Genomic DNA, 27,497 nt, shown 5'->3' on the forward strand with positions numbered 1-27,497 from the left:
TGTCAGTCTCGTTCCCCGTCTGTCTCGTTCCCTGTTTGTCTCTGTCTCTTTCTCCATCTCTTTACTTGTCTCTGTGTCTTTCCCTGTTTCTTTCCCTGTCTGCCTGTCTCTTTCCCTGTCTGTGTCAGTCTGCCTCTGTCTGTCTCTTTGACTGTCTGTCTGTCTCTCTCTTTCCCTGTCTCTTTCACTGTCTGTCTGTCTCTCTCTGTCTCTTTCTCTGTCTGACTGTCTCTTTCCCTGTCTGCCTGTCTCTTTCCCTGTCCGTCTCTGTCTGTGTCTGTCTGCCTGTGACTGTCTCTTTGACTGTCTGCCTCTCTCTGTCTCTTTCCACGTCTGTCTCTCTCTCGCTCTGTCCCTCTCTATCCGTCTCTCCACCGACATCATATTACCTCAGACATAGGCTTCTTATACTAACAATGTATTTTGTTCCTATAGCAACCAATTACAGCTTCTATTAATAACCTAATAGCTTGCAGCTCCATTGACTTCAATGGAGGCAGGTTTTTTTTAGAGTATGTAAAGCGCGGGGTTAAATTTTCCCGTCAAAACATAGTCTATGACGTTCACTGAGTCACATGGAGTGTCTGTGCAAAATTTTGTGATTGTAAATGCGACGGTGCGGATTCCTTTAGCGGACACACACAGCTTTATAATTTAGATTAAAACTGTTTTCATACCATGCACAAAACTCAGTAAAAACTGGGCAATTTTACATTGCATTTTTTTTGGTTTAAAAAATTGCAGCAAATAACACATCAAGAATGCATTGTGTGAACAATGACCAAACAATGATGTGAATTGGTGCCCATCCTCACAGTAACCACACATTGCGAACACATTTTTTTGTTTGTTTTTTAAACAGTTCTACTGCGATCACGACAACAACAAAAAAACGCAATGTGAACGCAGCCCGTGGATAAAATAATTAAAAATAATCAAGCAGATTTTACATTTCTGCAATGTTTCGGAAGGTCGTCTATTTTCAAAAATGTAGGAAATGTATGAAGAATGTGGACGTCTTTTAAAGGAGGCAAAAAAAACTTCACGCGAGATGGAGAGACATTTAAACCTCCTGATTTCAGGCACAGTCTGGACACTGCCCGCTGGGTCTCTTTCATCTGTTTTATTATTAGCTTTAGCCTTTATCCATCCGACGTCCATGCCTTTCTTCATCTTTTACAGTTGCATTAGCCTTATATTTGTAAAAGGTAAAAATGGAACAAGCAGACGCTATTGGCAGAATTTAGGGTCAGGCAGCTGCTAAGAAAGTAAATACAATGTTTGGGTGCACAATATAGACTCAATATTATTATGGGGGACATTTATTGGGTCACCATGAATCAGTTTTCTGCAAAAATATGTCATTATATGGTTGTGGGTTTGTTAAAGAGACAATTCTTAGAAAATGTACCTGACATGGAAATACGGTACATACTTTAATTATTATTGCTGAGGGTTTCTCTATTAAAGTGAATTAGGAAATACCCTGGCAAAATCATGATGGATAACATTCAGGATGCTATGGTTTAAAAAGAGCACAGGATAGCCTGAAAGTTAACAATAAGGCCACATTCAGATAGCTGTAAGGGCTGGACTTCTACTGAACAGGACTTTATAGCTGAAATGCCTGGGCTTCTACTGAAGCGGACTCTGTAGCTGTAACGACTGGGCTTCTACTCAAGTGGACTCTAGCTGTAACGCCTAAAAATCTTCTGAACTGGACTCTAGAGCTGTAACAATTACTGAACCGGACTCTATAGCTGTAACAATTACTGAACCGGACTCTATAGCTGTAACAATTACTGAACTGGACTCTATAGCTGTAACAATTACTGAACTGGACTCTATAGCTGTAACAATTACTGAACCGGACTCTATAGCTGTAACGCCTGGAAATCTTCTGAACCAGACTCTATAGCTGTAACGCCTGGACTTCAACTGAACCGAACTCTATAGCTGTAATGCCTGGACTTCTACTGAACAGGACTGTATAGCTGTAATGCCTGGAGTTCTACTGAACCGAACTCTATAGCTTTAATGCCTGGACTTCAACTGAAACGAACTCTATAGCTGTAATGCCTGGACTTCAACTGAAACGAACTCTATAGCTGTAATGCCTGGACTTCAACTGAAACGAACTCTATAGCTATAATGCCTGGAGTTCTACTGAACCGAACTCTATAGCTGTAATGCCTGGAGTTCTACTGAACCGAACTCTATAGCTGTAATGCCTGGAGTTCTAGTGAACCGAACTCTATAGCTGTAATGCCTGGAGTTCTAGTGAACCGGACTCTATAGCTGTAATGCCTGGAGTTCTACTGAACCGAACTCTATAGCTGTAATGCCTGGAGCTCTACTGAACCGAACTCTATAGCTGTAATGCCTGGAGTTCTAGTGAACCGGACTCTATAGCTGTAATGCCTGGAGTTCTAGTGAACCGAACTCTATAGCTGTAATGCCTGGAGTTCTAGTGAACCGGACTCTATAGCTGTAATGCCTGGAGTTCTACTGAACCGAACTCTATAGCTGTAATGCCTGGAGCTCTACTGAACCGAACTCTATAGCTGTAATGCCTGGAGTTCTAGTGAACCGGACTCTATAGCTGTAAAGCTTGGACTTCTACTGACCCGGACTCTATAGCTGTAACACCTGGACCTCTACTGAACTGGACTTTATGACTATAAGGCTATGTCCGCACTTTCCGTTTTCACCTGCGTTTCAGCTGTTTTTTAGGTCCGTTTTGAACTGCAGCGTTTTCATGCCAAAATGCTTGCTTTTTGATTTTCCAGCAAAGTCTATGGAAAATGGGGATTTCTTGTCCGCACTTTGTGTTTCCAAACGCAGCATTTAATTTGCATAATTTGTGTCAAAAACCAAGCGTTCAAAGAAGCAGCATGTAATTGTTTTTGCCATTTGGGCTGCGTTTTGCTAACATTGAAGTCAATGAGAAGTAGCAAAAAGCAAAAAACATCAAAATTCTAGCGTTTTATCTGCTTTTTTACTGCAGAAAGAATGCGTTTTGGAATACATAAACGCATGCTTTTCTGACATAATAATGGAATGATATGTCCCTTTACACACACACATAGTCTGACAATTAAATTAATGAAAAATATAATTTATTGGCTATTTTAGCCATAATTAGTATAAAACCTATAATTATATGAAATATAACTATTTTCGTTATGATTTCAATAATTATATATGTTCCTTTTTTCCTCTTTTTTTCATTGTGTTTGACTGATTAAACTTTATTTAGCAGTGTCTTAATGTTCAAAACACATCTGTCTAAACGCAATGGAAAAGCAGATAAAAAGCGCTAAAAACGCGGCTAAAACGCGGTAAAAACACACGCCTATTTAGTGGTCAAAAGCAACTTTGGCAAAAGCAATTTCTGCCAAAGGATGCGTTTAGAACTGCAACTAGGACGACGCAAAGTGCGCACATAGCCTTAAAAAAGGGATGGATGATTTCCTCAGTGCGCATAGCATGTGGGTTATAGATATAATTTAGTGGCAAAAATGTATAATTGGTGGAGAAAGGTTGAACTTGATGGACCTAAGTCTATATAACTGTGGTGATCAATGTCCGCTTCAGTAGAACCTTAAAATAAGTCGGTAATATTTCTTAAAGGGGTTGTCACAGCTTGTGTATCCAGGAGCGCACCATTCTCTTGGCTTCCTGCTTGTTGGGGGTGATGTGCACCTGATTGACAGTTCGGACTAGGCCATCTGAACCGCTTATCTAAACTGTGCGTTCTTAGGCTAAGTTCACACACTGCGTTTTTTTGACGCTGCATTTTTGTGCGTTTTTGGCCGCTAAAAACACACAAAAATGCACCCGCGTCGAAAAAACGCATCAAAAAACGCATGCGTTTTTTCCGCGATTTGGTGCGTTTTTGGCTGCGTTTTGATCTCTGCGTTTTGCTGCGTTTTTCCAATGCATTGCATGGGGGGAAAATGCAGAAAAACTCAGGAAAGAATTGACATGTCCATTTTTTTTTCAAGCTCAAAAACGCAGCTTAAAAAAAAAAGTTGTGTGCGGACAGCAAAAATGAAAACTCATAGACTTTGCTGGGGAAGCAAAGTCATGCAGTTTTGAGGCCAAAAACGCACCCGAAAAACGCGCAAAAACGGCGCGAAAAACGCACTGTGCGCACATAGCCTTAGATGTTGCAAGCGGAGCCAGCTTTACCTTCACAGCATCAGAGGCGCGCAGGGGCACTGAAGCCGACTGGAGCCATTGATCTTGCCAGTTTAAGAACAGCACTTACAAGCTCTATAGCAAATAACAAACAGTGCGTGCCTTGCCAAAAAGACCGTTGCCTGCAGATGTGACCAGTTATCTAGGCTACAAGTAGTAAATTATAACATGAAAAATCCCTTTGTTTGTTAGTTTTTTTTATTCAGATTATGATCTTTATTAAAAACAAGATTGGTAATCTAGTAATTTTCAGACTGGCCACTGGGGCTATTTTAGACTGTAAAAACTGAGTTTTCAGCAGGCTCCTTATCATCAGAGGCAGTATTACAATGACAGCTAACACTTCTATACACAGCTGATAACACAGCATCCAGTAATGGCAATAAGTGATGTCACAACCGAATCTTCTCATCTTCCCTTTACAGTTACCTTTGCACACGCTCATTAGATGCTTCATTACAAAATATAGCCCCTTAGTCTATTCATTTTAGACTGTAAAAACTGAGTTTTCAGCAGGCTCCTTATCATCACAGGCAGTATTACAATGACAGCTAACACTTCTATACACAGCTGATAACACAGCATCCAGTAATGGCAATAAGTGATGTCACAACCGAATCTTCTCATCTTCCCTTTACAGTTACCTTTGCACACGCTCATTAGATGCTTCATTACAAAATATAGCCCCTTAGTCTATTCATTTTAGACTGTAAAAACTGAGTTTTCAGCAGGCTCCTTATCATCAGAGGCAGTATTACAATGACAGCTAACACTTCTATACACAGCTGATAACACAGCACCCAGTAATGGCAATAAGTGATGTCACAACCGAATCTTCTCATCTTCCCTTTACAGTTACCTTTGCACACGCTCATTAGATGCTTCATTACAAAATATAGCCCCTTAGTCTATTCATTTTAGACTGTAAAAACTGAGTTTTCAGCAGGCTCCTTATCATCAGAGGCAGTATTACAATGACAGCTAACACTTCTATACACAGCTGATAACACAGCACCCAGTAATGGCAATAAGTGATGTCACAACCGAATCTTCTCATCTTCCCTGTACAGTTACCTTTGCACATGCTCATTAGATGCTTCATTACAAAATATAGCCCCTTAGCCTATTCATTTTAGACTGTAAAAACTGAGTTTTCAGCAGGCTCCTTATCATCAGAGGCAGTATTACAATGACAGCTAACACTTCTATACACAGCTGATAACACAGCATCCAGTAATGGCAATAAGTGATGTCACAACCGAATCTTCTCATCTTCCCTTTACAGTTACCTTTGCACACGCTCATTAGATGCTTCATTACAAAATATAGCCCCTTAGTCTATTCATTTTAGGCTGGAAAAACTGAGTTTTCAGCAGGCTCCTTATCATCAGAGGCAGTATTACAATGACAGCTAACACTTCTATACACAGCTGATAACACAGCATCCAGTAATGGCAATAAGTGATGTCACAACCGAATCTTCTCATCTTCCCTTTACAGTTACCTTTGCACACGCTCATTAGATGCTTCATTACAAAATATAGCCCCTTAGTCTATTCATTGTGTCTAATGTGCATGTAAATTGCAATAAGAACATCTTAACATTAAAAAAAAAAAAATCAGGCAGCATCCTAGTTGTACCCGAGCATTATCTGATTTTCATATTTGTATCAAACACTTATGAAAAAAAAATGTGTCTAAAATACTGATGAAAATTGGTCCGTTTTTTTTCCGTCTGAATGAGCCCTTAGTGTAACAAACTAATCAGACCAAGGACAGCACAATTGACTTTGACTGTAAGAAACATGGATTATTCACTGTCTGGATAGATACATGGTGGGATTCAAGGGAGGGGAATGAATGGAAGAGAAGCCGGACAAGAAATTGGATTTGACTATCAATTTTAAATTGACTAAATTAACAAAAGAATGACACGACAGCGAAATATGGGGTGAGGAAGGGGTTTTTTTTTTACTTCTCCCCCCTTGGTGGTTACAATGGCAGATGGCTCACTGGAGATTTTGCTTTGCTTTCCTCTTAATCAACATAACACATGTCTAATTAATTACAGGCCGAACCTATTGAACTCGTGTCCTTTTCCAACCTTAGCACATCGTGGTTTATTTGTGGCTTTTTGGGGGCACTTAAGATTTAAACACCAGATCAAAATGGATTGAACAGAAAAAAAAAATCTGTTTCCTAAATCTGTTGTTAAAGAAAAAGAAAAAAACAAATAAACAGTATTATTTTGCTGTTAAAAAAAAGACATAAAAAGAAGTTATTTTTTATTTCTTATAAAAATACCAATAAGATTGTATTTTTAATACCTTTCAAAGTTTAAAAAATATTATATATATCCCATAAATAGTGATGGGCGAACTCTCAAATACCTGGGTTCGTGGGTTCAACCAGGTTAAAAAAAAACCCGGTTTGGGCCCGGATTGGATCTCCGATATCTAGTCCCCTGATAAGTCTGAGGGGAACAGAATCCGGTGCTTTAAAATGGTGGTAGAAGGGATAGGGGTTTGGAGCAGACGCGTTATACTTAGAGTCTCCACGTTGTTCAAATGCTACTTATCCTTCATACATATTCACTGCTTACTCCGCCCACCCGCAGTCTCCGCGCCTCTGATCTGTTCCAGTCAGACGCGCCCCCACCCTGTGTGACAGCGTGTCTGACTGCAACCAATCAGTGGCACTGTGCATGTGTCTCTATTGGTGAAAAAATAAATGAATAAAAAATGTATTATCTGAACTGGGTGTGATAATACCCAGTGCAGATAAAGCATATGGCTACAGGCTGCAGCCCCCAGCCGTGCGCTTATCTTGGCAGTGTATCAAAATAAGAGGAACCACATGTGGGTTTTTTTTTGTTTAATTATTTAAACAAATAATTGAAATAAAACAGCTTTTGGTTTTGCCTAGTTTGATACCCAGCAGTGATAAACCCGACAGCTGGGAGATGATATTCTCAGGATGGTGAGGACCATGCTTTTTGCTCCTCTCCCCAGCCTAAAAATTGCAGCTTGCAACCGCCCAGGATTGTTGCATTCATTGTCTGCGACAATCCTGGAATTTTACTCGACTCATCCCGATTGCCCTGGTGCAGGGCAATCGGAGTAATAAGGAGTTAATAACAGCTCACAGCTATCACTAAGCCCTAGATTAGTAATAGGAGGAGTCTATGAAACACCCCCATTACTAATCTGTAAGTGAAAAAAAGTAAACACAAGCAATGAAAAAAATCCTTTACTTGGAATAAAATACAAAAAAATGCACCCTTTTTCACCCCTTCGTTAACCCTCAAAACATCCAGGTCCGATGTAATCCACACAAGGTCCCATGACGATTTCAGCTCTGCTACATCTGAAGTGACAGTACACGGCCATAAAACGTGACTGCCCGCTGTGGGCTTCAGGCAGAGAATGAGCTGCGGATTGAGCGGTGAGGTCACTCAAGTTATTTAAGAGTTTCCATATCATTACCCAGAGTTCCCTGAGAACTCCGGGGCTGGCACCCCAGCACTTTTGAACCCGCACGGATCCAGACTTTTAGAGTCCGGGTCCACCCATCACTACCCATGGACAAAGATCATTTTAATCAATAGATCTTGGAATAATAGGTTCCTTAATTGGATGCGTTTAAAAAAATTTTTTTTTCCTGCGTTGAGGTAATCTTATATATGTGTCCCTGTTATGTACTGTGTAATGGCCGTATCTGACCCTACAGGGACATGGTCTGATCACACCACATCTCCTGGGCCAGGAGGACGCAAAACTAACAAAGTATACAGATGGGCGGCACGGTGGCTCAGTGGTTAGCACTGCAGTCTTGTGGTGGCTCAGTGGTTAGCACTGCAGTCTTGTGGTGGCTCAGTGGTTAGCACTGCAGTCTTGTGGTGGCTCAGTGGTTAGCACTGCAGTCTTGCAGCGCTGGGGTTCTGGGTTCTAGTCCCACTAAGGACAACATCTACAAGGAGTTTGTATGTTCTCCCCATGTTTGCGTGGGATTCCTCCGGGTATTCCGGTTTCCTCCCACACTCCAAAAACATACTGATAGGGAATTTAGATTGTCAGCCCCAATGGGGACAGTGTTGTCAATGTATGTAAAGCGCTGTGGAATTAATAGCGCTATATAAATGAATAAAATATTATTATAAATTACCTGTATACACAATAAGCTCATAAGCTCCCTCTAGTGGTGATAGAAGACAACTAACATGGTATATTTTATATTTCCAGTTAGATAAATCGTAGCTCTGTATAAAATAAAAATTCCGTATATATAAAGTAAGTTCTGACTGCTTTAAAAAAATAAATAAATAAAAAAATAAAAGAAGAATAAAAGGAAATTAATCAGTGCTAGATTCCGGACCCAAAATGACGTTAAGCCTATTGAATATAATAGGAACCAAGATCAGGAATACCATTTTTTTCGATTAACACATAGAAATCTCTAATGCTTGTTTAAACGAGTCCTACACAAATTACTCTTTCCATAATATTATATTTTTGGGGTGAAAACAAGTCCGAAATGGGAGTCACAATATTGGAAATGAGTTGAGTGTATGTATATAAATTTATAAGGCACCACCAAACGGCTACAAAACAATCCGAGCACAACCGTATAAAAAGGTGAAATAGGAATATGAAATGTAATGGATTTTTTTTTTTTTTTTCCGGGGGCTGAGAGGAGTCTTGGAATAGATGTGATATTTTAATACATATGTAAATGTAATGTACAAAATAGATTTCTTCCAAATACCTATCATTAAAAGGATCCTTCGGCGCCGTATCATTCCTTGGGTGACAAGCTATTACTTAACACCCCTTATCCCTCGCCCCACACTCCCCATTACATCTGCAAGAGAAAATAAACCGTTTCGGCATTTACAGAGCAGGCCGGATAAGCCCGTAACGTCATGCATTACCAATGATGTTCCACACAAGCCCCAACTTTCTTCCACTCACATTTCAAATGAATATTATTAAGTCCAAGTGTGCGCAGCTGTCAAGGTCAATGGAAATATAACATTCGCAGCCAAACGAAATGTCATTTGTATGCAGCAATCTGGACTTGACGGAGAGGTGGATGAAGCTTATCAGGATGGGGAGGTGTGACATCACTTTGGAGTAAATGGAGAGCTGACCTCTGCGTGCCTCTATTCATGATGTGCAGCTTTCTTATTCTAGAAGACTACTTTTTGTGTTTCTCCTTTCAGTGCTCGCCACCTCCCGGCAAAAAAAAAAAAAAAAAAAAAAAGCGTTTTCACTCAACGTACACCATATTCATACGGGGCGATCAACATCCTTATAAAAATATTCAGCATTTGCATTTTTTAAGGGTATTTTCTTTTTTTTTTTACTGTGGTATTTGTTGACTTTTTTTTTCATTAATCTCTTAAAAATGGTGCATGGGGTTCAGGAATTTTATGCAAAATAAAAAATGCGCTTTATTTTTGTCTTAAAAGGAAAACAATAGAAAATGACCTATTGTGTAAATAATATTTTTGTGTTAAATTAATTTTTTTTTAATAGGGTATTATTATTTATATATCAAAGTAAAAATTAAAAATTTTGCAATTTTCTCACGGCTCACTGGTGTGAAACGGAGTTTGGCACAAACTTTGCTGACTGTCATGGTGGTGTTGAGCGCTGTTTAGATTGCAGATTCTGACACTCCACCCCAATGGTTTTTCTGGTTTCTACACAGACAGACTCAGGCATCTACCTGCTGTATGCTGATTCATAGGTAGACTACCAAGAGTTAATCTTTGATGGACTGCTTGCTCCTTTGGTCACATGTTGTGGGGAGGCCTATCATATCTGCTGCCCTCCTATTTATGCTGGTTGAAACCTTCCACCTATGCCAGCTATAGTTTATTCTATGTTGGTCTGTGAGGTGTGATGACCCAGACTTACTGGTGAAAGTTGTGCACTTTGCTTGGTGCGATTGTAGAGTTTACTCTTGTTGTTTTGTAGCCTCCTTCCTGCTCTTGCTTTTTCTGAACTTCTTATTATCTTTACCTTTGTGTGTGCGTACTGTGTGACAGAGTTTTGTTTTCCCTTGTCTGTCTATCTGTGAGGTTTCATGACACTCCTGGGGGAGGGGAATCAGATTAGGATTGGTCAAGAGCAAAGCCAAGACTTACTGGTGAAAGTTGTGCTCATTGCTTGGAACAGTTGTGTAGCTTACCTCTGTTGTTTTGTGCTTCCTTCCTGCTCTTCATTTTCCTCCTTACCTCTTATTGTGTGTGTGTGTGTGTGTGTGTGTGTGTGTGTGTGTGTGCATGTGTGCGTGTGTGTGCGTGCTGTGTGACAGATTTGGCTTTCCCTTGTCTGTTTTTGTGGGTTTCATCACACTCCTGTCCCTGGGGGGGGAGGGGAATAAGATCAGGACTGGTCAGGGGCAGGGCCAGGAAGGAGACTCAGGCTTCTCCACCATCAGGAGTATAGAATAGCATAGGGCCCCACAATCTCTATTAACCAAAAAATAACTTAGAAATTGTGCAATTTTTCACACTGGGCTGTTTTAGACATTTCTTATTTTGTATAGACGAACTTTCAGAAGTCTCATTATCATCATAGACAGAATTACAGATAGATAGACAGGTAATATCCAATGGACAACACAAGAGCATCCAACATTCACAGTAGGTGATATCATACTGCTGCCTGTTCGTCTATCACACTGATGCCTGTCCCTTTATAATGACCTATGTACACGCTCATTAGATGCTTCTATACATAAGAGAGGATCTGAGTCAGTCTGTTGCTGTAAATGTACATGTGAATTTGTGAAAGAACAGAAGTATGAGGGTAGAAAAACCTCAGTGGCCAGTGTGATTTTTTGAAGATTGTTTTTTTTTTTAATACATAACATAAGGTGTTTATTTAACGTGTCGTAATATGAAAATAATAATAATAATAATAATAATAATAATTAAAAAATAATAATAATTAAATATATATATATATTTATTTTATATATATATATATATATATATATATATATATATATATATATATATATATATAAATTAAATGTAACATAAAATCTATAATATAACAGTTCATTCTCTAATAATACAACCCATTTAATTCTCTTAATTATGACTGCCAATTAAAATAAAAATTAAAGTACCAGTTGATGGTTTTATCAAGGGAAGAGATTGGAGGATCTGGAAAAATGATACAAAAATAGGGAATATAAACACTACTAGAGGCATAAATAGCTTCACGCAAAGGCATGATACCATAGAGGCTGCGTGTGTGGATGATATGTATGCATATGGAGATCAGGCCGTCCTCATCCTAAATCCCAGTGGGCACCAATAGCTGTCATGGAGTTACCCCAATCCTTAACGACGACAATGTTAGTGCTAGATGAGATTGGCAGAGCCAGGAGACACATTTTAATTTTTGCAGTGGCTGCCATTCTTCAATTCCCTTATATAAGTTCATAGTTACACAATCTGGAAACTAACAGTCCTGAGATACCGTGTTACCTATCATTTCTTTTCTCAACACAATAGACGGTGAGATAAGCTGGACGGACATATTACTGTAATGTAATGGCACAGGTAATTGTAGCCTGCTTCCCGAGGCAACTAATGGAAAGTATGCCGATCTGGAGAGCATTTATAACTATATGCATTGTCTTTAAATGTTGGTGATCCTATTCTTGTAGCAGAACTGTGAATACATTTTAGCAAAGTAAATGCCTCCTGAGAGGCCGGTCTACTACAATGTGTCAGTACAAAACGCAATTTATCATGAGAGTTTTACCAAATTGTCAGTCAAAAATTTGAAGAAAAAAAATTAGCTCTCAAGTGGAATTGAGAGTCACCAGGAATATGTTTTCCAGTTTTCAGACAGTCCGTAAACATTAAATGGTCACTTTATTTAAAAATTATGTTGTCTTTCCCCTAAAAATACCTTAAAAAGGGCGTTCACTGGGTATCCCCCTTGGCTTTACTTGCTTTCCACTGACTGTTTTCAAGTATAAGGCCTCGTTCCATTTGGACATTGCTTCCGATGAGATATGCTAATGACCCTCGGCTCAGACACTGCTGTGAGCGTGAGCCGAGGGTCAGGCGACTGTGGTCTGATCTTGCGATCGAATCACAGGTGCGGAGAAGAGAGAGCACTTTCTTCCTTTACTCCCCGGCTTGTCTCGCTGTACATCGCACTGCACTCTGATGACATCCGAGTATAGTGCGTTGTTCACACGCACCCATAGACTTGTATGGGTGCGTGTGAGCCGAGACTCACTGCCAAGTGCAGCATGCTGCGATTTTTTTCTCATGCCGATATGGCATGAGAAATCAATCACCAACGGTCACTGCCCCATAGTATTGCACTCGTCCATGCAAAACGAAAACGCAAGTGCAACCAAGGCCTAAGACAGATTACAGGAAATGGGGGGCAGGTCTTAGTTTTACTACAAGAAATGGGGGTGGTCTTAGTCTTAATACAGGAAATGGGGGTGGGTCTTAGTCTTACTTTAGGAAGTGGAGGTGGCTTTTAGTATTAATACAAGAAATGGGGGAGGGTCTTTGTCTTTCAACAGGAAGTGGGGTGGGTCTTAGTCCTACTACAGGAAGTGGATCTTTGGCTTTCAACAAGAAATGGAGGTGGGTCTTAGTTTTACTACAGGAAGTGGGGTGGGTCTTCATCTTACTACAGGAAATGGGGGCGGTTCTTCATCTTACTACAGGAAATGGGGGTGGGTCTTCATCTTACTACAGGAAATGGGGCGGGTCTTCATCTTACTACAGGAAATGGGGGTGGGTCTTAGTCTTTACAGGAAGTGGGGGCGGGTCCTAGTATTTCTACTGGAAGTGGGAGTGGGTCTTCATCTCTCTACAGGTCATGTGGAAGCCTGGTATATTGTTCCCTAAAACACTCCGGCATTTCAGAGCAAATATATTTAAACAATCTGGCAGGGGACTGTAGCCAGAGATGAGGCTAGCCCATGCTGCCTCTGGATGGCTTCTCGCAGCGCCCCTCTAGGTGATTGACAGGTCGCTCGCCAGGCTCTGATTGATGCTGCTTATGATTTGGGCAGCATGAATCAGCTGACAGGTTCCCTTTAAGTCCAGTAGGGAGAAACGTGCGTTGTCTCTTCCTTTCTAGAATTCAAATAGGCGAAAAGGTGTCGCCTAATTTTTGTGATGGGTGGCAGTTCTTTAGCAAGTTTCTTAAAATATCTTAAAGAAGTTGTCCACTACTTTTACATTAATGGGCTATCCTTAGGAAAGGTCATCAATGTCTGATCAGCCGGCACCCCCGCCGATCACATGTTGTTGGTGCCGGCAGCAGGAAATGCTCAGTTCCGGAGCTGCCCTGTCATCTGATAGCGGCTGGGTATTGCACATCCGCCTCCTATTGATATCAATGGTAGGCGGATGTGCAGTACCCATCAGAAGACGGAGCAGCTCGGGAACTGAGCATTTCCAGCCGCCGATACCGAGAACAGCTGATCGGTGAGAGTGCCAGGTTTAAGACCCCGGCCAATCAGATATCAATGACCCATCCTAAGGATGAGCCATCAATGTAAAAGTAGTAGTGGACAACATCTTTAATATTACTAAAATAAAAAAAATAAAATAAAATTCTATATATACACCGTATATACGGTAAATATATATATATATATATATATATATATATATATATATATATATATATATATATATTTTTATTATTATTTTTTTATTTTTTTTTTGTTATTCAAACCCCAATGTTCAGAGCTAAATTAAATCAATGTTTCACAACGTCAACAAAACAAGCTCTGCCTTAAAGGGTTAAAAATATAATAATCACCACCACACATGGTACCATGACTGGAAGCCTGGCACCGACGCCTGACACAGATCTCCTGGGGTGGAAGACTCAAGAAAATATGCCCCGAAAATATTCCGTCTGACACTATGTAAGAGTTACCCGGCTTTCATCGAGATTATCCAGACACGTATCAGGCGGCGTTAACACGTCTGATTATTATTAGTCGTAAATCCCGGCTTTTAAGATGACAATGCAGAATGAGAACAATATTTAGTTGCAGCTTTATTTACTTAGAATGTAGAAGAAGACGTCGAAATCGTATTTTTCCCCTCATCTCTGGCAAATTGCAAATCAGAACAGACGGTCACCACCAAAATAATCCCTGCAGCAGTAATTAGTAAGGATGAATGGTAATTAGACATAAGACCAAATGTCTCTCTATCACTAGCCTTTTTGTCAGGCCCCGTCGCCTACTGAGCTCCCCCATCTCGGTGTCGGAGAAACCTGCGCCAGTCACGGCAAACAACGAAGAAAAAAACAAAAACATATTCTTAAGACAATTTTGATGAGATTCTAGCAGCAATGTCGGTGTACAATCTGCAGAGCCCGTGCGCCGCCTCATTTTCTCTATCTGCAAATGCCAAATCAGCACTACAAACAAACTTGAGACGAGGAGTCGTAATGTGAACTGAATTCCAGGAAATCATTACTGAGTGTTGCTAACTTGTTTATACCGATGTTTTCTCTTCATTTATTTTTAGATTTCGAGTTTCCACTGAGGAAAACCAGAGAGCGAGGCTCACGATAACCATTAAGCAGTGGGGAAAACGTGACAAGTTGGACTTTGGTGCAGAAGAAGAAATGTTGGGACTAGTCACCCACGAGCCAACAAATCTGACTGTTCGGTGATTGGCAATTTAAGGTAGCGATTAGGGGTGATCGAGTACCTCAAATATTCGGCTTCGTGAATATTTTCCGAATACCTCGCCGCTATTCGACTATTCGTTGCGCAATGTAAGTCTAGGGGAAGCCCAAATAGTACCGAATAGTTGTTATTCGGGTTTCCCATAGACTTACATTGCGCATCGAATATTTGCGAATAGTCGAATAGCGGCAAGGTATTCGGAAAATATTCGCGAAGCTGAATAATCGAAGTATTCGATCATCCCTAGTAGCGATCATTAGGGTACACTGCATCACATGCTGGCTCAGTGGTTAGCACTGTTACCTGTTATTGTAGCACCGGGATTCTGAGCGCAAACCCGGCTAGGGCAACATTTGTACCGGGTCTGCCCATCTGCCTGCCTGCCTGTAAGGGGTTCTTCTAGCTCTCCGATTCTTCACCATACACAAACATACTGTTAATATTACTTTCCTTGTATAATGACACACGCCTGTGGCACCATTTCTGGAATTAAGCATATTTTTCTAATTGTGTACACCAATTTAAAGGCCTTAAAGGGTTATTCTCACCTTCTTAGATGGGGAAAAAAAATGTGCAAGGTCCTTGTAAAATAAATAAGTCTAGGGAGAACTCAAGTATTTTTCCAGAAAATCTTGTGGAAAAATTATCAAGTTCACCATTGACTTCCATTATGCTTGGTACATGAGTTGAGCCCCCAAGAGCATCAGAATCCTTGTTACAAGTACCGAGCACCCGAGCATGGTAGTGCTCGCTCATCACTAGTTACCAGTACTGAGCACCCGAGCATGGTAGTGCCCGCTCATCACTAGTTACCAGTACTGAGCACCTGAGCATGGTAGTGCTCGCTCATCACTAGTTACCAGTACTGAGCACCCGAGCATGGTAGTGCCCGCTCATCACTAGTTACCAGTACTGAGCACCTGAGCATGGTAGTGCCTGCTCATCACTAGTTACGAGTACCGAGCACCCGAGCATGGTAGTGCTCGCTCATCACTAGTTACGAGTACTGAGCACCCGAGCATGGTAGTGCCCGCTCATCACTAGTTACGAGTACCGAGCACCCGAGCATGGTAGTGCTCGCTCATCACTAGTTACCAGTACTGAGCACCCGAGCATGGTAGTGCCCGCTCATCACTAGTTACGAGTACTGAGCACCCGAGCATGGTAGTGCCCGCTCATCACTAGTTACGAGTACTGAGCACCCGAGCATGGTAGTGCCCGCTCATCACTAGTTACGAGTACTGAGCACCTGAGCATGGTAGTGCCCGCTCATCACTAGTTACGAGTACTGAGCACCCGAGCATGGTAGTGCTCACTCATCACTAGTTACCAGTACTGAGCACCCGAGCATGGTAGTGCCCACTCATCACTAGTTACGAGTACCGAGCACCCGAGCATGGTAGTGCTCACTCATCACTAGTTACCAGTACTGAGCACCCGAGCATGGTAGTGCCCGCTCATCACTAGTTACGAGTACTGAGCACCCGAGCATGGTAGTGCCCGCTCATCACTAGTTACGAGTACCGAGCACCCGAGCATGGTAGTGCCCGCTCATCACTAGTTACGAGTACCGAGCACCCGAGCATGGTAGTGCTCACTCATCACTAGTTACCAGTACTGAGCACCCGAGCATGGTAGTGCCCACTCATCACTAGTTACGAGTACCAAGCACCCGAGCATGGTAGTGCCCGCTCATCACTAGTTACCAGTACCAAGCACCCGAGCATGGTAGTGCTCGCTCATCACTAGTTACGAGTACTGAGCACCCGAGCATGGTAGTGCTTGCTCATCACTAGTTACGAGTACCAAGCACCCGAGCATGGTAGTGCTCGCTCATCACTAGTTACGAGTACCAAGCACCCGAGCATGGTAGTGCCCGCTCATCACTAGTTACCAGTACCAAGCACCCGAGCATGGTTGTGCCCGCTTATCTCTAGTAATGACTTATTTTTACTATAAATCATTAATATCCCATCAATATGAGTCCGACACCTGACACTGATGGGCAGTTAGCCGATCCACTTCAAGAACATAGTGTACAGAGTTGGGAAACACCACAGCAGCGTACATGGTGTAATGGCCATTTTCAGGTACTGCGTTCATCTCCTCTCCACATCATTAGACTGCCAAGTGTCAGATCCAACCTGATATTGATAAAGTATCCAAACTATAGGTGATCAATATCATAGTCCAAGACAGTCCATTTAAAGTTGTCCATACACATTAGTTGACCTGAACCAACTAGCAATCTAGAGAGAGAGATATCCTGACTCTCTATGGACAGCAGATATCAGGAATGGGGGGGTATTTGATCTGGCATTAGCGAGTCCTTTCACTGTCATCGTACCCTTGACAGAAATAATCTCATATATATAGGTGTATATATAGGTGTCCTGGCTTTCCTAACAGATGCCGGGGGAAAAGGATTGGGCATGTTGAATTTCAAACAAGTCTGATCATATACAGTAATATATATATCTATATATATATAATTGCCTTATTCTGTCTGTCTGTCTGTCTGTCTTGCTCCAAAATTGTGTCCTTACGGTGACACAAAGCTGATTGGCCGCTGGGCTCGCCATGGCCCCGCCCCCTGCACAGATTGGCCGCTCGCCCAGGCTGCGCCCCCACACGGATTGGCCGGCCACTCGCCCAGGCTCCGCCCCCCCACAGATTGGCCTCTCGCCCCGGCACCCTGCAGGCATTGGCAACTCGGCTACGCCCCGCCCCCCTCACGCAATGCACGCTAGCTCTGGCCCCGCCCCCCCACGCATTCCCCGAACCGACACGGTCAGGGAGCCACGACTACCAGGTGAGTACTGTACCCCTGGGAGCCCACATCAGCGTACGCCGCCAAACCAGCCGACACATACCCTCGCATTGCTGGGGCTGGCCGGCGTATGCTGGTGTGGGCTCCCGTGCGAGCGGGGGACGAGATACGCTGGTAACCATGGTAGCATAGTTACCAGCGCATCAAGGTCCTGCAGCGGCGGAAAATACACACACGCACACACACACACACACACACACATAACAGCACACATACACACATACACATCAGATCACACTCGCTCTCACACACACACACACACCTCACACACACACACTTCACACACACATCACATCGCATCCACATACTCACAACATCCTGGGATATCGCTTGCTTCTCGGCGGCGATACTGTGCTGTGAGCTTCCAGGACCTGCCGGAGGATCACATGGCCAGAAGCATGTGGTATCTCCGGATGTTGTGAGTATAAGTGCGTATGTGCGATATCGTCAATGTGTGTGTGCGTGAGTGTATGCGATCGGGTGTGTGTGAGTGTATGCGATCGGGTGTGTGTGAGTGTATGCGATCGGGTGTGTGTGAGTGTATGCGATCGGGTGTGTGAGTGTCAGCAGAGGAGCACGGCGTGCTGGAGGAGGCTGGGAGGAGAGAGGCTGATCCTGGGGAAGGCTGGGATGGGGAGGCTGAGAGAAGAGAGGCTGATGCTGGGGGAGGCTGAGGCTGGGGTAGGCTGGGAGGAGAGAGGCTGATGCTGGGGACCGAAAAGGCTGATGCTGGGAGGAGAGAGGCTGATGCTGTGGTAGGCTGGGAGGAGAGAGGCTGATGCTGGGAGGAGAGAGGCTGATGCTGGGAGGAGAGAGGCTGATGCTGGGAAGAGAGAGGCTGATGCTGGGGGAGGCTGAGGCTGGGGTAGGCTGGGAGGAGAGAGGCTGATGCTGGGAGGAGAGAGGCTGATGCTGGGAGGAGAGAGGCTGATGCTGGGAGGAGAGAGGCTGATGCTGGGGGAGGCTGAGGCTGGAGTAGGCTGGGAGGAGAGAGGCTGATGCTGGGGACAGAAAAGGCTGATGCTGGGAGGAGAGAGGCTGATGCTGGCAGGAGAGAGGCTGATGCTGGGAGGAGAGAGGCTGATGCTGGGGGAGGCTGAGGCTGGGGTAGGCTGGGAGGAGAGAGGCTGATGCTGGGAGGAGAGAGGCTGATGCTGGGAGGAGAGAGGCTGATGCTGGGGACAGAAAAGGCTGATGCTGGGATGAGAGAGGCTGATGCTGGGATGAGAGAGGCTGATGCTGGGATGAGAGAGGCTGATGCTGGGGACAGAGAGGCTGATGCTGTGGGTAGAGAGGCTGATGCTGCGGGTAGAGAGGCTGATGCTGGGATGAGAGAGGCTGATGCTGGGGACAGAGAGGCTGATGCTGGGGACAGAAAAGGCTGATGCTGGGAGGAGAGAGGCTGATGCTGGCAGGAGAGAGGCTGATGCTGGGAGGAGAGAGGCTGATGCTGGGGGAGGCTGAGGCTGGGGTAGGCTGGGAGGAGAGAGGCTGATGCTGGGAGGAGAGAGGCTGATGCTGGGAGGAGAGAGGCTGATGCTGGGGACAGAAAAGGCTGATGCTGGGATGAGAGAGGCTGATGCTGGGATGAGAGAGGCTGATGCTGGGATGAGAGAGGCTGATGCTGGGGACAGAGAGGCTGATGCTGTGGGTAGAGAGGCTGATGCTGCGGGTAGAGAGGCTGATGCTGGGATGAGAGAGGCTGATGCTGGGGACAGAGAGGCTGATGCTGGGGACAGAGAGGCTGATGCTGGGAGGAGAGAGGCTGATGCTGCGGGCAGAGAGGCTGATGCTGTGGGTAGAGAGGCTGATGCTGGTGCAGCATGGGGGATGGAGCACGATGGGGGGTGCGCAGCATGGGGGATGGAGCACGTTTGGGAGTGCGCAGCATGGCGGATGGAGCACGTTTGGGAATGCGCAGCATGGCGGATGGAGCACGTTTGGGAGTGCGCAGCATGGCGGATGGAGCACATTTGGGAGTGTGCAGCATGGCGGATGGACCACGTTTGGGAGTGCGCAGCATGGCGGATGGACCACGTTTGGGAGTGCGCAGCATGGCGGATGGAGCACGTTTGGGAGTGCGCAGCATGGCGGATGGAGCACGTTTGGGAGTGCGCAGCATGGCGGATGGAGCACGTTTGGGAGTGCGCAGCATGGCGGATGGAGCACGTTTGGGAGTGTGCAGCATGGCGGATGGAGCACGTTTGGGAGTGCGCAGCATGGGGGATGCAGCACGATGGGGAGTGCGGAGTATGGCGGATGGAGCACGTTTGGGAGTGCGCAGCATGGCGGATGGACCACGTTTGGGAGTGCGCAGCATGGCGGATGGAGCACGTTTGGGAGTGCGCAGCATGGCGGATGGAGCACGTTTGGGAGTGCGCAGCATGGGAGATGGAGCACGATGGGGGGTGCGCAGCATAGGGGATGGAGCACGATGGGGAGTGCACTGCATGGGGGATGGAGCACGATGGGGAGTGCGGAGTATGGTGGATGGAGCACGTTTGGGAGTGCGCAGCATGGCGGATGGACCACGTTTGGGAGTGCGCAGCATGGTGGATGGAGCACGTTTGGGAGTGCGCAGCATGGCGGATGGAGCACGTTTGGGAGTGCACAGCATGGGAGATGGAGCACGATGGGGGGTGCGCAGCATAGGGGATGGAGCACGATGGGGAGTGCGCTGCATGGGGGATGGAGCACGATGGGGAGTGCAGTGCATGGGGGATGGAGCACGATGGGAAGTGCACACCTCCCCCCAACACACACACACACGCGCGCACTGCACAACACACACACACACTGGGAACCACAAACAACTGCCCTACACAGACACCCACACACAGACAACGCTGCACACACACAACACCCAACACACAAACACCGCGGCACACACAAATATACGCACATACCGCACAACACACACATTGCACAAAACATACCTCCCCCCAAAACACACACACCCCACACCCACACACACACACACACACACACACACACACACACAGGGAACCACAAACACCGCCATACACAGACACCCACACACACAGACAACGCTGCACACACACAACACCCAACACACAAACACCGCGGCACGCACAAATATACGCACATACCGCACAACACACACATTGCACAAAACATACCTCCCCCCAAAACACACCACACACACACAAACCGCGCAACACACACACACACAACGCTACAGACACACAGCGCTCCACAAACAACGCAACACACATACAACACCGCTCTCACCCCCCGTCACACCCAGACAACACCCAGAACATGTACAGCCCCTACACAAACACTTGGTAACTACACACAACAACATCTATATATAACAAAAATCATACATGAACTACACAATACGTAAATTCTAGAATACCCGATGCGTAGAATCGGGCCACCTTCTAATATATATATATGTATATATATATATATATATTTTTTTTTTTTAATTTATTTTATTTTATTACTGTAATCCATATTTTTATAATTTCTTAATATTTTTATTCCCATGAAAGTCCATCCGATCATTTCCTATCAGTTGCCCCTCGATCCTTAGCTGTCAATGTCACTCATGCACCCAAACAGACAAAAGGTTGCAGACTTCAGCATCAAAGTTCTAAGCCTGTCAATCTCCATAGAAGAAACCATTAGCCAATAGTCAGATAGACCAGATTACAGGAACACGGCATGTCACAAGGCATGATTGATGGAAGTGCGGCTCTTACGAGCTACATAGGGAACATTTTAAATATTCTGCGTAGACTTACATAACGGCGTGCTGGCTCTAATTATAATTTGTGTTTATGAGGCACTTACAGTGAAATGCAAAATTGAAGCAAATCTAAATAGACATAAGACGCTAATTCAAAATAAAAAAAAGAAATGGTATAAAAAATAGCTGACATACGGTATGTGCGCTGATTATTTGGAAAAAAGCGGAAATCGTAAGGATGAATGTTCTACTGAGGTTACGCATTATTCCGTCAGACTCTCTGAATGTGCAGGAAAAGTAAATTAGTAAGAGGAGTCATGGATGACCCAAGCCGATAAGTCTTTATGGTGGCATTGAGATTGGAGGGTCACTCATGTTGAAGGCATGGACTAGTCTGATTCCCTATGCATCCAATGCACAGAGACATGGGCTTCTCTGTAGGGGAGGTGGCATTGGATAGTTGCTGCCAGGGGTCTTTTTGGTTAATCGGTTTGGACGACAATGGAACTAGTTATAGACACAAGGCACTCCCAAAATTCTTGATGCTGTGATTTTATTTATCAGTGGATGTGCATAAATAACGTTTTCGGTCACAGAAGACCTTCATCAGTTACACATGGGGAGACTGGATGGTGCTCGTGTCACAGCGCGGAATCCACCGCTGCATGGGGGCTCCCATGCAGCGGTGGATTCCGCGCTGTGACACGAGCACCATCCAGTCTCCCCATGTGTCTATACTTAGTTTCTTGGCTTTGGAACCTACTAAGTGCACCCCTTTCCATCTACACAATATTCTCGATTTCAAGGAAGTGCCATTTGTTATATTCAAGACAATGGAACTAGTGTCTTTGATCTTGTTTCACTCCTAAAATGTACTAAGCTTAAAGGAGACCCTGGAACTAGATACTACACAAAGGCTGTACATACAAAAAGGTAATAATTGGTCCAATTACTCAAGGCACAGATAAGCTTAGACCACGAACCAGCAGGTGTAGATTTCAACATATCCTTTCCAAAGTCTATGATCATCCAAAGATATCAGAGGTTTTCCAGCCTCAACACAAAAAAAGTCCGCAGTCACTCTTTGTGTCGGCTGAATAATGGCAGTGTGCAATATGAACACTGTCAGCATTCCCCTCTATCGTCAGCGAGAGTGGGCGGTCACATGACCTATATGCGACTTTCAACTATGCAGTCACGTGCCGGCTAGATTCTCCTCTGCTTTTCTCAACAGAACATGGAACCATAAAAAGTTGTTGGGCGGAACGGTGGCTCAGTGGTTAGCACTGCAGTCTTGCGGTGGCTCAGTGGTTAGCACTGCAGTCTTGTGGTGGCTCAGTGGTCAGCACTGCAGTCTTGTGGTGGCTCAGTGGTTTGCACTGCAGTCTTGAATTGCTCAGTGGTTAGCACTGCAGTCTTGTGGTGGCTCAGTGGTCAGCACTGCAGTCTTGCAGCACTGAGGTTCTGGGTTCAAATCCCATCAATGACAACATCTGCAAGGAGTTTGTATGTTCTCCCTGTGTTTGCGTTTGTTCCCCCAGGTTCTTCAGTTTCCTCCCACACTCCAAAGACATACTGATGGGGAATTTAAATTGTGAGCCCCAATGGGGACAGTGTTGTCAATGTATGTAAAGCGCTGTGGAATTAAAAGTGCTATATAAATGAAAAAATATTATTATTATTATAGTTTACTGGTCTCGGGACCACCCACTCACGCTGAGGATTGTAGGGGAATGCTGACAGTGTGCACATTGCACTGTCACAATTCTGCTGAATTTTTAGTTCAGTCCAGGAAACCCATTTCGGCTATGTCAGCACACGTCTGTGATTGGAAGCGTCAGACACGCTGTCACTCAGCATGGGGGCGCGTCTGACTGCAACCAATCACAGACGCCGGTGGGCGGGGGAAATAGTGCATATGCAGTAAAGGTAATGAGCGGCCCGGGAAGTGAATGAGCAGCAGCGGGAGCGTACAGCCGCAACGGTGACTTGGTAAATATCAATCGTTTGCTCCTATCCCTTTGTGCCGGATTCTGGTCCCCATAGATTATATGGTGACCAGCATTTGGCCAGATACCAGGGATCAATCCCCTGCCGACGCCGAGGATTGATCTGAGAGTCCTCCCATCACTAGTGAGAAACGCAGGGTCAAAATGCCAAAAAGAATTGACATGCTGCATCTTTGTGGTCATCATAAAGAAACAGCCAAAAAAGCTGCAACATGCACACAGCAAAAACGAAGTCTCAGACTTTGCTGGGGAAGGAAATGCATGCAGTTTGGTACCAAAACTGCACCTAAAAACATACAAAAAACACAGTGTGTGTGTAGTGCCCCTGAAGCCATCAGGATGCTACAAGGTTCTGCATCCTCACCAGGATGCAGGGCCTACCCCCTAGGACCCCGGAAGACCAGTGCCGGTCACACACAAAAACTCCAGGTAATCCCAGTTTTCCCCAACAATCCCCCATACAATGGTACAGGGTTAGGGTCAGACCAATGGATGGCTGCCTAGAGGTGGAGCCAGTCCAGTCCACTAGTTGACCAGGTGGGAGGGGTAGACTGTGGACAGTAGTCAGTACAGAGTAGAGAGTCGAGGAGTGAAGGTGGATAGGAGGAGATGCACTGACATAGGGGTGACAGTAACCTGGTGCCCAGGAGGCTAGTTGCCGGTGGAGTACTCCCGGAACTACGCACAGACGGGGCACAGGACCCTAGGACAGGTAGAAGCTCCAAGCCTACCTGTTAACACATGCACAGCGAGGGGACCATCAAGGACCTCGCTGACCCTAAGAATCCGAAGACTCAGTAGCAAAGGGAGATCCGGGGACAGGACCAGAGACTCCAACCCCACAGGGTTCATGCTACAGTCAGGCGGACAGAAGTGGACAAACCACCGGACGGGGACCCCCAGTTACTCTACGCCACGGGGACCCATTAACCAGAGACAGGTGCAGGGGAAGAAGGTACCAGATTACTACACTGGCACTGGGACGAAGGGAACCTGGAGGTGAAACCAGCCGGCCTCGGGTAACCAGTTACCACCAACAAGCAGTGAGTAAAGACCAATTGCACTAAACTACTGTGTGGACTACCTTCTTCTGACGCCCGTCACATCACCCATCCTCTGGGGCCCGACCCTGCTTGCGGAGGGCCTACCATCCAGGCTGCAATTAACACCAGCCCCAGTAGTGACATTTTGAAGCGTCAGCTCCATCCATATAGCCGCAACACCGCAAGTGGCGTCACATATGAACACTAATCTAATCTCCTGTAAATACACCCCTTTACAAAAAGGGCCCAGGGCACAAAACCGGGAAACAGCCACCCCAGTGACATTCCCAAGATAAACACTGCCCGGGACCGAGTACCCCATATCCTTTGGTGCGACATGTGCATGGGGCCTTAAGGAGACCATTGGCTGCTCTTGGACCCTTGAGTAAAACTTGAATAGTAAACACTCTCCTTGATACTAGAGTTTATGAAATAGGTTTTTCAGACAATACCAGTAAAAAAGAAAATTGCACAATATCGAGAGCTTCTGAGATGGATAATGCCATAGGTATTTGTTATCTCCTCCCCATCAAAATGTCAAACCTTGGCCACCGTAGATTGTCATAGACTTATACAGGAGTCTAGGCAGAGACCCAGGTGTCCACGGAGCTCTGAGAATTCACTTTTAACAATCTATAAACACGATTTTTAGATTAATAAGCTATAAATGTCTATGGAGACCCCCTCCCGGCCTTATTCCATAGAGTATGGAAAAGTAGGGACTTTCTGATCTAGTGGGATTTTTCTCAATGGGTAAATCACGCACGTCGTTATCTATACGGTAACCGTGTATGTATGATGAGATCAGACAAAGGGTCTTGTACTGAATAAATCTAAGAATATACAGCGTCCTTCATATCTAATATATATAGGTCAATATCCACACAAATAACTCGCACACAAAAACATTCTGAATGATATTTACAGCGTTATTCTCCCCATGGCCCGAGGGCACAGAAACTCTGCAGACTCCATTGTATGCTTACAGCAATGTTATAATTAAGACTAATTAGAAAGATGGCTGCATTGTCCTATTTTTCAGGATAAGACGCCGGTCTCTGGTGATTTGTTTTTTTTTGGTAAAGGTTACAATGAAAGAGTTAAACTCCCTAAGCCCCGGAGGCAGTCTTGTGGCTTGCACAGTAAAGCCTCTTAGTGACCACCAGTCGGAGGAGCCTTGTAGGCGTTCAATAATCCACTCCACTAACTTGTATTTTCCCAAAAGCAAGTTTTCGAAAAACCCCGGATCTATCGTTCTAATTTTACAATGGTCCTGAATTATCAAAAGGACAAGAAAAAACCCTAACAAATACATTACAATAAACAGTGGCGAGTACACATCTAATGCTTAGCGGCACACAGTCAGATTTTTTGGAAACCATTTTGGCATTTGATAAAACACTGTACATAGGATTACATTTTTTGAGTGTGAGGAGTGAAGCAGGACCCTGAGGATTTAAAAGCACCACTATTTTTTTATTTCACTCTCGGAGTTGTGTCACGAATGCCCTTAATAATTCACTTACCAGCCACAGTCTTCTGCTGGTCCCGGTCATCTTCTGCTCTTTGTGACCTGCCGAATGGCTCCAGTGTTTGCTGGCCGATCCAGAGACATCTTCTCAATGTAAGTCTATGAGAGCCAGAATGATACTCTCATAGACTTGCATCGATATTTTGTGACCATTAGCTCTGACTTCCGGTCAATCAGGAGGTGTGGCCAAATAATACTATCATAGAGTTGCATCAAAATCTTGTGACCATTAGCTCTTATTTCCAGTCAACCAGGAGGTGCAGCCAAATGAGACTCTCATAGACTTGCATTGAAATCTTGTGACCATTAGCTCTGACTTCCGGTCAATCAGGAGGTGCAGCCACAAAATGGCGAACTAGGATCAGATCGGCACAGAGAAGAGCTGAAGACGGCAGCTGGTAGGTATATTACTAGGGGCAGGGAACAATTTTACCACTTCGACGGTAAAATTTGAAAAAAAAAAAAATACTTGCGCAGCTCTTTAAAACACCAGAGAATCCGTGTGCCGTGCATTGCCGGCTTAGGTCTTGTATTGGGTACAGCACAATGTATTAGGCTTAAGGCCACTTTCACATTGCATTATGACCTACGTTCACTGCTCCCGTTGGAGCTTCCATCCGAACCCCCTACAAATCGAATTTTGGACGCATACGCCAACGGGGCCATTGACTATAATGGAGCAGACGGAGTCACTGTGTGCTCTGCCTTGCACCATTTTTGGGAGTATACGCTTTCTGCAGGCGGATACCCAGGTGCAGTATACTAAGGCGGGCTTTGCACACTACGACATCGCAGGTGCGATGTCGGTGGGGTCAAATTGAAAGTGACGCACATCCGGCATCGCATGCGACATCGTAGTGTGTAAAGCCTAGATGATACGATTAACGAGCGCAAAATCGTCGTAATCGTATCATCGGTGCAGCGTCGGCGTAATCCATAATTACGCTGACGCGACGGTTCTATGTTGTTCCTCGTTCCTGCGGCAACACACATCGCTGTGTGTGAAGCCGCAGGAGCGAGGAACATCTCCTACCGGCGTCACTGCGGCTTCCGTAGGATATGCGGAAGGAAGGAGGTGGGCGGGATGTTTACATCCTGCTCATCTCCGCCCCTCTGCCGCTATTGGCCGCCTGCCGTGTGACATCGCTATGACGCCGCACGACCCGCCCCCTTAGGAAGGAGGCGGGTTGCCGGCCAGAGCGACGGTCGCAGGGCGGGTGAGTGCATGTGAAGCTGGCGTAGCGATAATTTTCGCTACGCCAGCTATCACACGATATCGTACCTGCGACGGGGGCGGGGACTATCGCGTGCGACATCGCAGCATCGGCTTGCGATGTCGCAACGTGCAAAGCCACCTTAAGTCTGGGCGTCCGCCTGCAGAAAGTGTATACACATAAAAATGGTGCAAGAAAGAACACACGGTGACTCCATCTGCACCATTATAGTCAAT

At 45.0% G+C, this 27,497-nt stretch overlaps 1 protein-coding gene across 1 annotated transcript in view; it reads right to left on the reverse strand.

Annotated features, from left to right (window-relative positions):
- Positions 1-27,497, reverse strand: part of BAZ2B (bromodomain adjacent to zinc finger domain 2B) — a 475,838-nt gene that overhangs the window by 191,104 nt on the left and 257,237 nt on the right. The window lies entirely within an intron of this gene.

Source organism: Anomaloglossus baeobatrachus, chromosome 7 (assembly GCF_048569485.1).
Source record: "Anomaloglossus baeobatrachus isolate aAnoBae1 chromosome 7, aAnoBae1.hap1, whole genome shotgun sequence".
In the NCBI taxonomy this organism is placed as follows: domain Eukaryota; kingdom Metazoa; phylum Chordata; class Amphibia; order Anura; family Aromobatidae; genus Anomaloglossus; species Anomaloglossus baeobatrachus.